The 13,616-nt window shown below is 32.7% G+C and overlaps 1 protein-coding gene and 1 non-coding gene across 5 annotated transcripts in view; one reads left to right on the top strand and one right to left on the bottom strand.

Moving 5' to 3' along the window:
- LOC103312349 (uncharacterized) overlaps positions 1–13,616 on the bottom strand; it is a 156,142-nt gene that overhangs the window by 53,391 nt on the left and 89,135 nt on the right. The gene's annotated exons all lie outside the window — the stretch shown is intronic.
- Positions 11,941–13,616, top strand: part of LOC664309 (chaoptic-like protein) — a 140,751-nt gene continuing 139,075 nt past the window's right edge. For 2 of the 4 annotated variants that reach the window (XM_015977882.2, XM_064356513.1), the window contains exon 1: positions 11,941–12,085. The gene's annotated coding sequence lies outside the window, so the exon portion shown is untranslated. The remainder of the gene's footprint in view (positions 12,086–13,616) is intronic. The other 2 variants (XM_015977881.2, XM_064356514.1) reach the window with 2 other exon arrangements.

Below are 13,616 nucleotides of genomic sequence, written 5' to 3'. Positions count from 1 at the left end.
TGCCACAAAGACAAGCCCATCGTTAACAACTTCTGATTAATTGAATAAATTACGTGACCAACTTCGAAATCGCCGAAATATCGAGCAGAGTTTATTAAATGTTCCTGTGCGACAGTGTTATTCGTTTAATTACAAAATATGTCTTTCAATAAAGCCCAATTATTACGTCCATCGCGTCGGGGATTTACCGAAGCTTTAGCATTTGCTCTAATGAAAGAGCATAGTGTGTTTTGTGTCTAGGAGCGCGCATATCTCACACCCTCCAAACCACGACGATTTAGACTTTAAACGCTTCATTGTATTATTGAATGGATTCGTGTTCCCAACCATTAGGATTGACGTTTTACGTTAACAAGAGATTTCTTTTCGTTAATTTTTAACAATCTCATGACTTATAACTGTAATAAAGTAACTGATTACCCACAAAAAAGGAACAAAATTGTGCATTGAGAAGTTTCTCAAGCTCTGTTTACTTGGCGCAACTTTGCTTTAGATAGTTTAAAACTTTACTATGAAATTTAATAATATTATTATTCATTGTGAAATAACTACACCGGAACTTTCCACACACAAAGTTGGAATCCTTTACTCCTCTCCTACCTGATTTATCAACCGTTTTAGCAAAACATTTTTAATGAATCGTTAAAAGTTGGGTCGCACAAACGTATTGTAATGAGAGGTCGTTAGATAATCTCGAAATGGATTTTACACCGGAATGCCAACAAACCATTAATCAAAAATTCCGTCCCAGTTTATAAAACTTTTGCCAAACATTTAATACTCCCCACTCGTGCAAACATCTAATTCATCCAAATAAATCTTTTTAATGCTGCCAGGAAAACTAGTAATGAAGCCTCAAATACTATAAAGTGGACTTAATAGGGAGATTATTTTCAGCAATATCTCCTGAAACAAGTTTTAATACTCGTATTTCCTGGATTTAAAGCCGTTTCAATTAGGATATTATTAGCATTCATGTGTTTGAAATGTGCTGAAATGATATGTAGATCCCCGATTTAATCATCGCCAGTTTCAGGTATAAATTGTAAAGTTTCGCGTAGATAAAATCTACTTGCGCTTTGTTGCCACTAATTGTTGTAAATATTTAATTTTTTTTAAGCACAATTCAATAGATAATTATTCAAATGTTGCGGCACAAGGAGAAATGGTTCTGCTTCATTACATTTAAATGGAATTGGATTCAAAATAAAGCTTTCAAATATCAAAGGCAATGACTTATTTATTATTCTTTTATAAAGTTGAGTTATGGTGAAATGTGGATGACTGTAAATTGCTTTTTGCTGAAAAAAACGTACAATGCTTCTGCCGGTCGAAATTAGTTAAACCGGGATTTTGTTTAATTAAATATGAAAAGTACTTGGAACTGGCGTATGTCATTTCAAGTACTAATAACTTTGTAATTAAATTTTATTGGAAATTTCCCGTATTGTGTAATAATCGACTGACAAAGCAAAATATTTTCAATCTACGCGAGCATCCAACATGAGCTCATTACGATATTAAAACATAATCATAATTCGTAATATAATAGTTTTGCGTAAATCATGTTTTACATTTAACGTGTATTTGTAATTTGAAACATTTATTGTTAATAAAATGAACTGTAGTTATTCAGCGATTTGGCTGCAATGTTGCTGAGGTTTGGATTGGACCACAAATGAGCCCTAAATTGTCTCGAGTTACTTGAAACCTGAAACCGTGGCGTTACTTCAAAGGACGCTCTGTAATTACGCGGTCAGCGGAGCTCGGACTTGTCAAATTCAAAAGTATCAACCTTCGCTTAAAAATAAAGCAGGCAGTAACAAAGAAATCTGAATTTTCGTTTCAAGTAGCGCATTGTGCTTGCAAGAAGTTTAAAAATCACTTTCGGTGAGTACAATGGAGACTCACAAAGCCGGGCATTATGGAACTTTTAAAATAGTATAATGGTCGATGAAGCTAAACTTTTGAATATGGCTGTAGATTGCTTTTTATCTAGTTTACATAATGAATAATGCCCTTTAGAACCTAAAGAGCACAGTGCTAGTTTCCGGCATACATAAAGTCATAATAACGCATCTTCTATATTTAATACAGTCGTGCTCGCTTTGGCCCGTCATAAATATTTGAAGCTGTGTTTGTACAAGACGAGAAGCATCTGCTGGGATATACAGGAGTACTTAGTTACAGCTTCGTACTTTGTAGCCTATGAATTATCAATGCCACCCGGGTGGCTCCTATTTTAAGCTCAGCCTAGACGTTTCTTCACCTGTTTATTCATTTTCTCGAAATATTTATTCGGAAATTAATACTTCATTCACACGACCCGACTTGCTTGAAATTTACAAACACTACTACTCAATAATTAACGGCAATTTCAATTTTGTTTACTGCAAAATTTACTGCGTATCTAATAAATTATTGTTGCCAGTGAGCTCACTTTCCCGGCGCCTCCACCAAAATGCAAAGTCCTTTGAGCAAACAAATCTTAGTACAAAATTGTTTTTATCTTACAGGTGCAGTTTTTTAGATACATTATACCATTGTTTTCGGTAAAAGAAATCAAAATTTTTCAGGCTCATTATTACTCGTGAACCACCCTGCATAGTTTGCAGTGTTGATTTATTTAAAAAGTTTGTGTTAAAATATTTGCAAAACACGGTCAGTACCTGGGGCCTGGTGGCCTAGTTGTATAAGCGCCACTTTCGACGGGGGAGGTCGGGTGTTCGAACCCGGATCAGAGTGAAAATTTTTCAATAAAAAAAAGTGTAGAAAAGTTAAGTAAAACAACACGAAAACAAAAATAAGATATTGAAAGAACGTAAAGCGTATAAAGGTAAAGCGGAGCATAAAACTGACAGAAATAAAAAAATAATGCGACAAAAGGTAAAAGTACGTAAAGGCGCTGAATTCTAAACGTAAGAGCACATCCTAATAAAGAAAAAATACCTTTTGTTTTGAGAGAAAAAGAGATAAACGTTTATTAAACAAAAATATTAAATTTATCTTTAAAAATTTTTAGTTAACTGAGTTTGTTTAGTAAAGTCCCGAAAAAAATTGTTAACAAAAATCATGAAAACTGCTTATCCATTAGGATTTGCGCATGTCCACGATTTTTGACTAGAAAATACACAAATTTGGTGATTTTTGAAGAAGTTATGTCCATTTTCGGTCAAAAACGTGCTGAAAGTCACAAAAAAGTTAAAAATTATTTTAAAATTGTAGAATCAACTTACACGCCCGCTATCTTTTGATGAAATCTGGTGAAAAATTAGAGAATTAAATTGAAAAAAAGTGGAAGAAAATGTTTTCTCGAGCTAATTCGCCGACTTTTGAACTGAATGTATTTGCGTTTTAAGTGAATTATTGCAATTATATAGTTTGTAATGTTGATTTATTTAAAAAGTTTGTGTTAAAATATCTGCTAAAGACGGTCAGTACCTGGAGCCCTGGTGGCCCAGTGGTATAAGTGCCACTTTCGACGAGGGAGGTCGGGTGTTCAAACCCGGATCAAGGTAACAATTTTTCTATGAAAAAATGTGTAGAAAAGGTAAGTGAAACAACACGTAAACAAAAATAAGAGATTGAGGGAACACATAGACGTATAAACATAAAGCGGAGCATAAAACTCACAAAAATAAAAAAATAATGCGGTAAAAGGTAAAAGTACGTAAAGGCGCAAAATTGTTAACGTAAGAGCACATCCTAATAAAGGAAAAATACCTTTTGTCTTGAGAGAAAAAGAGGTGAACGTTTATTTAAAAAAAATATTTAATTTATCTTAATAATAATGCATTTCTATCACTTATAATATAATATACTCTTAAAACCTTGCTATCAGCTCGACAAAGCTGTAAAGCCCTCTGCAAACTTAAACAACCATTAAGCCACAAACTCTTTTCTAAATGCCACTAATTTCTTCCGTTATTAAATTTTTATTGTTGCAGCAGCTGCAGCTCAGGCCGCGACAAAATCAGAAGCAATGCTATCTGAAATTTAATTTCGAACGTGGTCTTTGCGAATAAATCCAGGCGTTATGCCGAACATTGTCACTTTGCATTAGCACTTTAACAAGACGTTAACCAAACTAGAGCTAACATCCAAGTTCTTTTAATCACGTGGAAGTTCGTTACGCTTAACATTAAATTTGCATTCGTTGTTGTAGTTGCTCACGTTGGGGGTTGATACAATTAGAATGGAGCTAATTCAGGTAGGTCTCCTAATTGACAGGTGAGTTATTAGGCGAATATCGGATGTGCTCGGCTTGGTCCATCATAAATAATTCGGGAGGCATTTTCCGGTGCGAGCGCACGTCGTCACCAAATAACTCTCTTATTTTCGAACGTTTTCTTGCTCCGAATCGGAATTTACGAGGAGGTTCCGGTATGAGTCGTAATAATAACAGGACACTAAAGACTGCTCAGAGTGAGTTCAGACGATCATTACTGCATAAATTTGCTTATATTGCGTTCGTAGATCTCCCAAGCTCCGATTTATGGTGCAATAGTGCCAGTTTATGATTTAGAGACTGAAATGCGGTTTGCTAACATATTTCCAGGAATTGTTTCCTTTGTGAGACGAGTGAAAAAGTCGAATTGTATTTTGCACGAATGCGATGCTACTTCAATACCCCATTACAATGCAATGCAAAGTTGAGCGAAAGCTATTAGTATTTTTTGTCGAATTCGATTTAGATAAGCATCTACTAGTCTTTAACAGACGCAAACGAGAAATTAGGTATTTGCTATCGGCTAAACATAAATCGATCCGAATTTTGCTTGCGTCTGACGGATGCTTTATCATGTGATGCCAATTTATTGAAGCAATTAATTCACTACTTTTTACTAAAAAATATTCACCGATTTCAAACAAAGCCCTTGTGGTTTTCATTTATTTAATACATGCCACTCTCCCCATTTCAAAATTTTAATTCAATTCTGTTATCATAACAAAAGGAGTCATAAAAACGGATCCACGATTTTTGCAATAAATTTAACTCGTCGGTGCTTTTTATTGTGTGCCTAATTCTTCCCCTATTTGCATGTCTTGCACACAAATTAAATTAACATATTTTTCTAAACATTTTATTAGCGCCGCTTTCGCGTGAAATTTAATTATCTGCGGTTAAATTTTTTAATTCAGTTTATACCAAAATGGTAGGTTTTGCTCGTTGCAGAAAATCAGGCGCCCACATTGTGAAACTTGGGAAATTTAACCGTTCCAATTACAAACTAGTAACAGCGTAAAATTAATTTTAATAGAGTTTGTTGACGCTCAAGTCTGGAGTTGTACAAAATTTATAAACATTTGCGGTTAAGCGTTCACATTGTACACAGATCAAGTGCTTGATGAAAATGCAAAACAAGTCCGCTCTGCAATCAAATGGAGTGGTCAAGAGAGTTCATCCGTTGTAATAGAGTGAGGACAGCACTTCATACCGAAATTATCTAGTTAATTATTAGAGAAACGCCCGCATTTCACGCTGAATATGCGTCGAAAGTAATTTCACAAACAACAAGCGGCCTTGGACGGGCAAAATTGCCTCATACATGTTAATTTGCTGTTTTTCGCCCGATTTGTGCAATTTTTGAGCGATCATTGGGTACTAACGAAATGCTATTGTAACTTATAAATTACGATAAAAATGTGATACCTACACTGCCGCTCAAAAAAATCCAGACACTTGTTTTTTTTTTAATTTGAAATACTTAATTTATTTTTTTTAATCTATTTATTTTATTGTTTTGGTAACTTTTTGTTGTTTCATTTTGTTTTCTCATGGTGAAGATGCTGTTTTTTGGTAAAACACAAAATAAAATGTTGATATAATTTTTCACACACTACAACAAAATTTTGGAAGTGTCCAGAATTTTTTGAGCGGCATTGTAGTTATGTAAGTGCAACATTGTAAAAAATAACAAGTTTTGTCTAACTTTCTGCTGTGGGAATGTTTGAAAAATTATGTAAAGAAAAGTTTTCCCGGCGCATCCACCAAAATTGAGTTTGTAGGTTTGTCAGTGTACCTTACATGTTGTATTAGTTAAAGGTTTTTCTAATTTAAAAAATTACTTGCAAGCATCACAACGTAAAATAAATGTTTCCCTACTTTAATATCTTTTAACTAAATTATTGTGCAGATTTCTTTAAAACGTTCGATTAAAAACCGCAATCTGCTTAAAGCGATTGTAATTATTTTTAATATCTTGCACGTATTTAATAAAGAGTTCAATTTATTTAATTATACATAATTCTCGTAATTTAAAGATTTGATTTTTTGTGTTTAAAATACAAGAATCATTGCTGTAATAACTACGATTTGAAGTGAATTTTCTCAAGAAATTTTTAAAATGTTATCCATTTTATTTTAAATGCAAATAACAATAATATTGTTTTCACATACACTAGGCTTAAAACAGTAATAACTTTTTCTGTTGTAGAAAAGTTTAGAAAAATTTTGTGCATAAAAGTTTACCCACCAAAATTAAATCAACCAAAACTTTATTCCATTCAATAATACATAACATGTTGTTATGATAACTTCACAATTTAGAAATTTTTCATAAATTTTTATGCACCACAACAGAAATTTTGGAAGTGTCCGGAATTTTTTGAGCGACAGTGTAGTTTTGTAAGCGCAACATTGTAAAAAAATAACAAATTTTGTCTAACTTTATGCTGTAGGAAAGTTTGAAAAAATGTGTAAAAAAAGTTTCCCGGCGCATCCACCAAAATTGAGTTTGTAAGTTTGTCAGTGTACCTTACATGTTGTATTAGTAAAGGTTTTTCTAAATTAAAAAATTACTTGCAAGCATCACAACATAAAATAAATGTTTCCCTACTTTAATATCTATTAACTAAATCATTGTCTGCAATAGCAGATTTTGTAATTATTTTTTATATTTTGCACGTATTTGATAAGGAGTTCAATTTCTTTAATTATACATAATTCTCGTAATTTAAAGGTTTGATCTTATGTGTTAAAAAAACAAGAATCATTGCCGTAGTAATCTACGATTTTGAGTAAATTTTATCAACAAATTTTTAAAATGTTATCCATTTTATTTTAAGTACAAATAACAATAATATTTTTTTTCACATACACTATACACTTAAAACAGTAATAACTTTTTCTGTAGTGGTAAAGTTTAGAAAAATTTTGTGCATAAAAGTTTACTTACCAAAATTAAATCAACCAAAACCACACTCGTTTAAAACAAGTCTTATCGTTTAATAGACGTAATAAGAGCTTTTGGTTGTAACACCCGTTAATAATCTTAATTATTAATCTAAATTAATATTTTTTTACGTTTTTTTTAAATGTTAAATTCTTAAATGTCTTCTTGTTTTGGTAACTTCTTGTTGTTTCATTTTATTTACTCACTGTAAAAATGCTGTTATTTTGGTAAAAGTTTTCATAATTTTTTATGAACCACAACAGATATTTTGGTGTCCGGATTTTTTTGAGCGGCAGTGTATTACGGGTAAGTTGTAGGACGCGTGTGAAAAGTGTTTTAAACTTTTTTCGTTGGCCATATTTTATGTTTATGTTTCACTGGTCTTTCTCGGGGATAAATTTGAAAAGTTTGGCATTTTTAACCGCCAACCTCATCAAACTGCTTAATAAGTTTAAAGCTGCGTCAAGCTAAAACAATTTTGACGTCGGCGAGACAATTTATGGGTTCTATTTTTCTCGGAATTAGATACTAAGTACCGCTTTGTCAAGCGAGTCGATATCTTAATAAATAACACGGAGAGTGATTTTCTCGTAGCTGCTTAATTAATACGTGATTTGGTTCCTAATGTGAACGGAAAAACTACACTTTCTGGAATCATACTATTAATTTTTTTAAATGAAAGTGTACTAAAAATGTTTCGATCTACATCTGCTGTATTAATTATTTACAATTCATGTCAATGTTTTATGTTGGGGGTAACAAATGACATTAAAATTTTACAGTTAATATAAAAGCGTTCTTCAATAAAACGATTTTATTGGCGCAGTTCGATAAAGTACTAAATGTTGAAAATTAATTCAACTGTAATAAAATTTTAAATGAAAAACATAATTGTCGTGTGCTTGCAATATTAATAATTCTGATTGTAACAGCGTTTTTGCTGTTATTTTATTTACATATTTTACAAATGAAATTGCATCAAAAATGTAACTGCGCGTAGCCACATTGAGGAATTTCTGAAAATGTATTGTTTGAAGGCTTCGTCTCAATCGAACTATTCGATGTAAGAATGCTATCTTTGCGTTTCTTTGTAACCTCAATGATGGTCTTTCCCCGAAAGCTCTTTATTACAAATTACGAGCTGAAGTTTATATCCAGTAAAGTGACGTTGCACAAAACAAGCCGTAGAATTAATTTAAAGCATATCATCCCTTTATGTCATATTGCATTATTTGCCAGGATCGAAGTGTACGAGATGGCGATCCACTTCACTTTAGTTAAAATAAAACTAAACCGAGCAGACGCTAAATGCGATTTTGTTGCACGACCCAGATGCAATTTTGTTTTAATTTGAACGTTCTCGTTTCTAATAATTGCATCCGAAATTACCAATTAGTTTATCTTAATGGGTCGGTGTTTAGCGTAAGCAAAACACCACAATATTAGCTCCGTTTTTTGTGAATAAAAATATTTGCGAGTGGCAAACGTTCATTTCGTGCTCTTGTGCGTCGGAAGACAGTCAGATGAGCACAATAGGAGCATTTACCCTTTGCCCTAGCGCTCCAAGCCGCTAAATTCAGCTGATAATCAAATTTTCATTTACATTAAGGTGTTCGTCTGCTCTGGCGCAAAATCTGCATATGTTAAACCATTAAATTTGTCAAAATTCCACAACGTAATTGCGAGGCGGCTGAGCCAATTTTCCCCCCGGCTAATCCACATTATTTTTGGTCACACGCAATGCTTCACGGACAGGGCTGCCGCCCTGATAGAGCTGTATCAGCGGCCTTTTTCCGATTGGTGCCGAAGAATTATTTACGAGCGCGATTATGTCCATTCATCACGACTTTTCGAGCAAATCATATTTTTTCAATTCCGAGATGTTGTAATGGAAATCAACATGAATCCTTGCGTGTTCGACATCTTGCGGAAAATCAATGAATCACGGCTACATACAGGATTTCCGCATAAAGTGGGGCGAGACTCGTAACTACTCACCCTTTAAATAAGGGATGCTTGAAAAATTTTACTGTCAATACGGCTTGAGAGACGCAGATTTTATTGAAGCTAACCGAAGTGTTCACGAAGTGTGAGTTTGCGACTTCCCAAGTTCCTGTGATAAGATTTGCACAGTCTGAACATTTTGTTCAACAATTTTGTAAAAAATTACACAGTGGTCTAGCCCAGGACCCGTCTTCTGTGATATTTTGTAGACGTTATATTTATACTCTATGAGGTATTTCAGAGGAATATTTTTGACAATACAGAGTATCTCAAAAAAGTATGAGGTCATAATACTAAGAATGTTTTTTCAAAGGCCCGCTATTATGTTATGCGCTAATTTAAATACCCCCTTTTGCTTCTTACAAGTTCTTAATTTTTTTATTTCCGTTCACAAATTACGTAAAAAAATTAAAACCAAAAAATTCGGTTTTACACTTTTGACTTTAAAAAATTATAAAAAATACAAACAGTGCCCTTTTGATAACAATTTCACTAGGATCGTGTTGAACAAGGTCTAACAGACTTACTAATTATCTTTAATTGAACTGAATTACTACAGGCTGTTCACAATTTATTTTCAAACTTTTTAAAATTTCGAGTTTTTCATTTTGGTTATTTTAAATAGGGAATCCTGTTTTTTTTACATTATACGATGCGGAATTAAAAACTAACTGCTATTATCAAATTTAATTTAATTTATCATAATTATATATTAATTATATGTATTATTATTAATATTAATTAATAATAATATTATTATTTTAGAAAGTTAAAAACCGATTATAATTTTCTTGTAACGAACGGCTTATGCACCTGTTGGGATAAAAATTGTTAATCTTAGACAATTTCTTACTTAAAAATCGGAAAAACGGCTGATTTTGGCTGAGAACGTCAATTTACAGATGACTGTTTTGTTAGAAACTTTGTTCTAGTTCAAAAGAATGATGTAAGTTTGGTGAAAAACGGCTTATTTCGGACGATTCTTTGCTTAGAAACGAATAAACATTTATAAAATACACTGAAAACACCTTATTTTGTCTCAAAAAAGTATGTCACAGTTTCTATGAAAACGACTTATTTCAGACAATTTTTTGCTTAAAATCGAGTAGACTTTTATAAAACAACCCGAAAACGTCGAATCTGTCTTTGTAGACAATTTTTTACTTAAAAGCGAGAAAATTTCTGTGAAGTGCCTAAAAGTAGTATATATTATTCGAAATGGGTTTATTATAATTTTTTATCATTATTGTTGTAATACTACTATTATTATTATTATTATTATTATTATTATCACTATTAGTATTATTATTATTATTATTATTATTATTATTATTATTATTATTATTATTATTACTATTACTATTATTATTGTAGACAGTTAAAAACCTATTACAACTTTCTTGTAGCAAACGGTTTATGTGCCTGTTTAGATAAAAATAGTTAATCTTGGACAATTCCTAATTAAAAAAAAGGAATACTTTTAAAAAAAGTGGCTGAAAACGGCTGATTTTGGCTGGAAACATCAACTTACAGACGATTCTTTTGTTAGAAACGAAAAAACTCTCATACAACAAGCAGAAAAATTTTTTTCGTGTTCAAAAGAATGATGTAAGTTGCAGTTTGCTTGAAAACACCTTATTTCGGACGATTCTTTGCTTAAAAATAAGTAAACTTTTACAAAATACACTGAAACCGCTTAGTCAGTTTTGTAGACAATTTTTTGCTTACATACGAGAAAATTGCTTAAAAGGCGTATAGTATCCGAAATGTATTTTTCTTTATTATTATTATTTTTATCGTTATTGTTAATGTGTTTTTTTTTTCAATAATATTTAAAAGATGTAAAATAGTTTTTTTAGTTTTATTTTTTTAACAGTAATCCTTGAACCGATTAAAAAAATATTGAGCCAAAAAGTAGCATGCTATTAAAACAAGTATATTATTATAATCATTCACAGTATAATATAAAGCATTTTCCTGAAATGCGTACCAGAATATAAATAACATCTTCAAAATACCAAAAGTTTAAATTTACTAACAACTAAGCTACAGAAGACGATTTTAATTTTAGTGTTTATTATTTTTCTACAAGATGTTTTAAAAATGGGAGGATAAATATTGTATCATCAGCAGTGTTTTTACGTAATTAATTGTTCAAAAGGAGTAAAAAATTTTCTGGGTCTTTAGGACACATAGAATGTGAAAAACTGAGCCATTTAAAATTAAAATGTAATTTTTTACAGGTGCCCAGTAGTGAAGTTGTAAGCAAATATCTACTGTTGCTGTTATGAAATCTCTGAAATAATGGAGTATATTCTAATGAGGAATTTAATTAGGAAGTGAGAAGTGGGATAATTCGTGCGTTGCATTCCTGCATTCCTGAAAAGTTTTCGAAAGCAGTTTTTCAGGATAATTAATCGTAAAGTGGCTCCTTGTCCGTCCTTGTGTCCATATCCACTTTAAAGGCCCATCGAGTTCGTCCAAGCCAAATTAATCCGTCTCTCAGGTCCTCTTGGCGAGCTGTCTGGCCAAAGCTCGGTTTTTCCTGCGTTCAAATGGCTTCGTTTTTGCCGGTTTACGCATCCTTGGCGTATTTGTCACGTCCAACTCTTTCATTTCATAAAATCGGAGTGCGATGTTTACCAGGTTGGCACGCGAATAAAAAGAAAACAACCCTCTGCTCGCAATATGTTGTGCTCGGTGATTTTGGCTCGCGAGCGCATGCTCCCAACTTGCCGTATTTCACCTGTCTTTTATCATGTGCTTTCGAAAGTCCTGAAATCGCAGTGCGCTCGGGAAACTTGCAGCGGCGAATGCTCGTGACAGTCGCCGACCGGAGCTTAACTCGTACGAGTGATTTTCAGGATTTTTCAGTTTTAGTGAGCGAGTGCTGAAATCCGGAGCCTGTAAGTTGTCAAGCAATTTTGTCGCGCTGATAGCTTTTCGCTGCTGAAATTTTAAGCCGGCGAGGGAGCGCGCTGATGGAATTGTTAGTTGGGATTTTTCAGGACCGGTCACTGAATGTGAAACTCGCATGAGGGCAGACTTAATCAAAGATGATGAATGAGCAATTTTCGCGTAACAAAAGGGTAATCAGTTCATTCGACCGAAATCAAGTAATTGCAGGCTCGTTTTGACGCGACGTCTTGCTCATTTTTTACGGAATTATGGAAATTGCACTGTTACTAATTATCGCGTCTCATGAATATTTACACTTTTTCTTTTTACGAATAGTTTACGTTCCAGGCCGTCAGCTCAGATTTGGATCAATCACAGAGCTGGAATATGACTGAAGGGTGCTAAATATTCAGACATCAGTCGATTAATTGTTATTTATAGAGGCCTAGAGTCATGATCGATAAACCTGTCATGTTTGCCCAAACGGGAAAAATTTCTCATTTTTTTATTATTTATTCGATAAAATCTGCTGGTGACTCCAATTTATCATTCCTGTCTTTTCTCCTCCCAACTGAAACAAACTAACAATATGGTGTCTAATAAAACATCCCTAGAATATGTTGACGTAACAGTCATTCTCAAAATTATGGCGTTCACGTGACTTATAAAATTTTTATACCCGGAATTAAATTTAAGAGACGAGTATTGATTTAGGTATTTGTATTCGGACCACTATGTCTCCTCAAATCATCTTGACGAATTTCCTCCGAATTATTACAAAAAGTCTGGCCTGATTGGAATAGTTTGCAATAGTTGAATGTGAGTTAGGTACAGCTGGTGATTTAATGGCTTTCGGTTTTGCTTTAGATCCGATTAGATTTAACTTTCGGAAGCTTATTATTTGTTTAATTTCTTAGGAAATGGATTTACTAAAACTTACAACTGACAAAAACGCCAGCCTTTAGGTTGAGTTAAAGGTATTTTAATTTACATTCGTGTCCGGTAATCTCTTCATATTCCAACATTATTATATTTCTAACACTTTACTGCTTATCATAAATTAATCAGGAATGTCTAGAGTACAAGGGAAATTAAATGATAAGTTTCACGATCGGTGAAACAAAATTTTAGAACAATTTACCGGAAGAATTATTTGACAAGATCAGTACAATTATTTTCTCCAGATAACAAAAAAGTGAAGATATTATGGATCATCTTGTCATCTAAGAATTGGGATAAATGTGACATGTGATGAGGATCAAGTGTGATGAAATTAATATTTATCGTAATTTTTTTCTAGTTCTGTTTAAAAGAACAGAGTTATATTTAAATTTATGGACCCATAATGGGGTAAATTAATTGAAAATTTCGGTACTTATTTTACAAATTATTTATGTTTCTATTAAATACTGAATTAATTACAAAATTGACACTTTGCTGTCATTCCCACTATCCATACAAATTACATTTCCCAACATGAAATCAATACACTGCGCTTAAACAAATTTGGAGTGACTTTTTAATTGCTCTAAAATTTTT

Source organism: Tribolium castaneum, chromosome 1, assembly GCF_031307605.1.
Source record: "Tribolium castaneum strain GA2 chromosome 1, icTriCast1.1, whole genome shotgun sequence".
Lineage (NCBI taxonomy): Eukaryota > Metazoa > Arthropoda > Insecta > Coleoptera > Tenebrionidae > Tribolium > Tribolium castaneum.
This window is presented reverse-complemented; position numbering and strand designations above follow the sequence as displayed.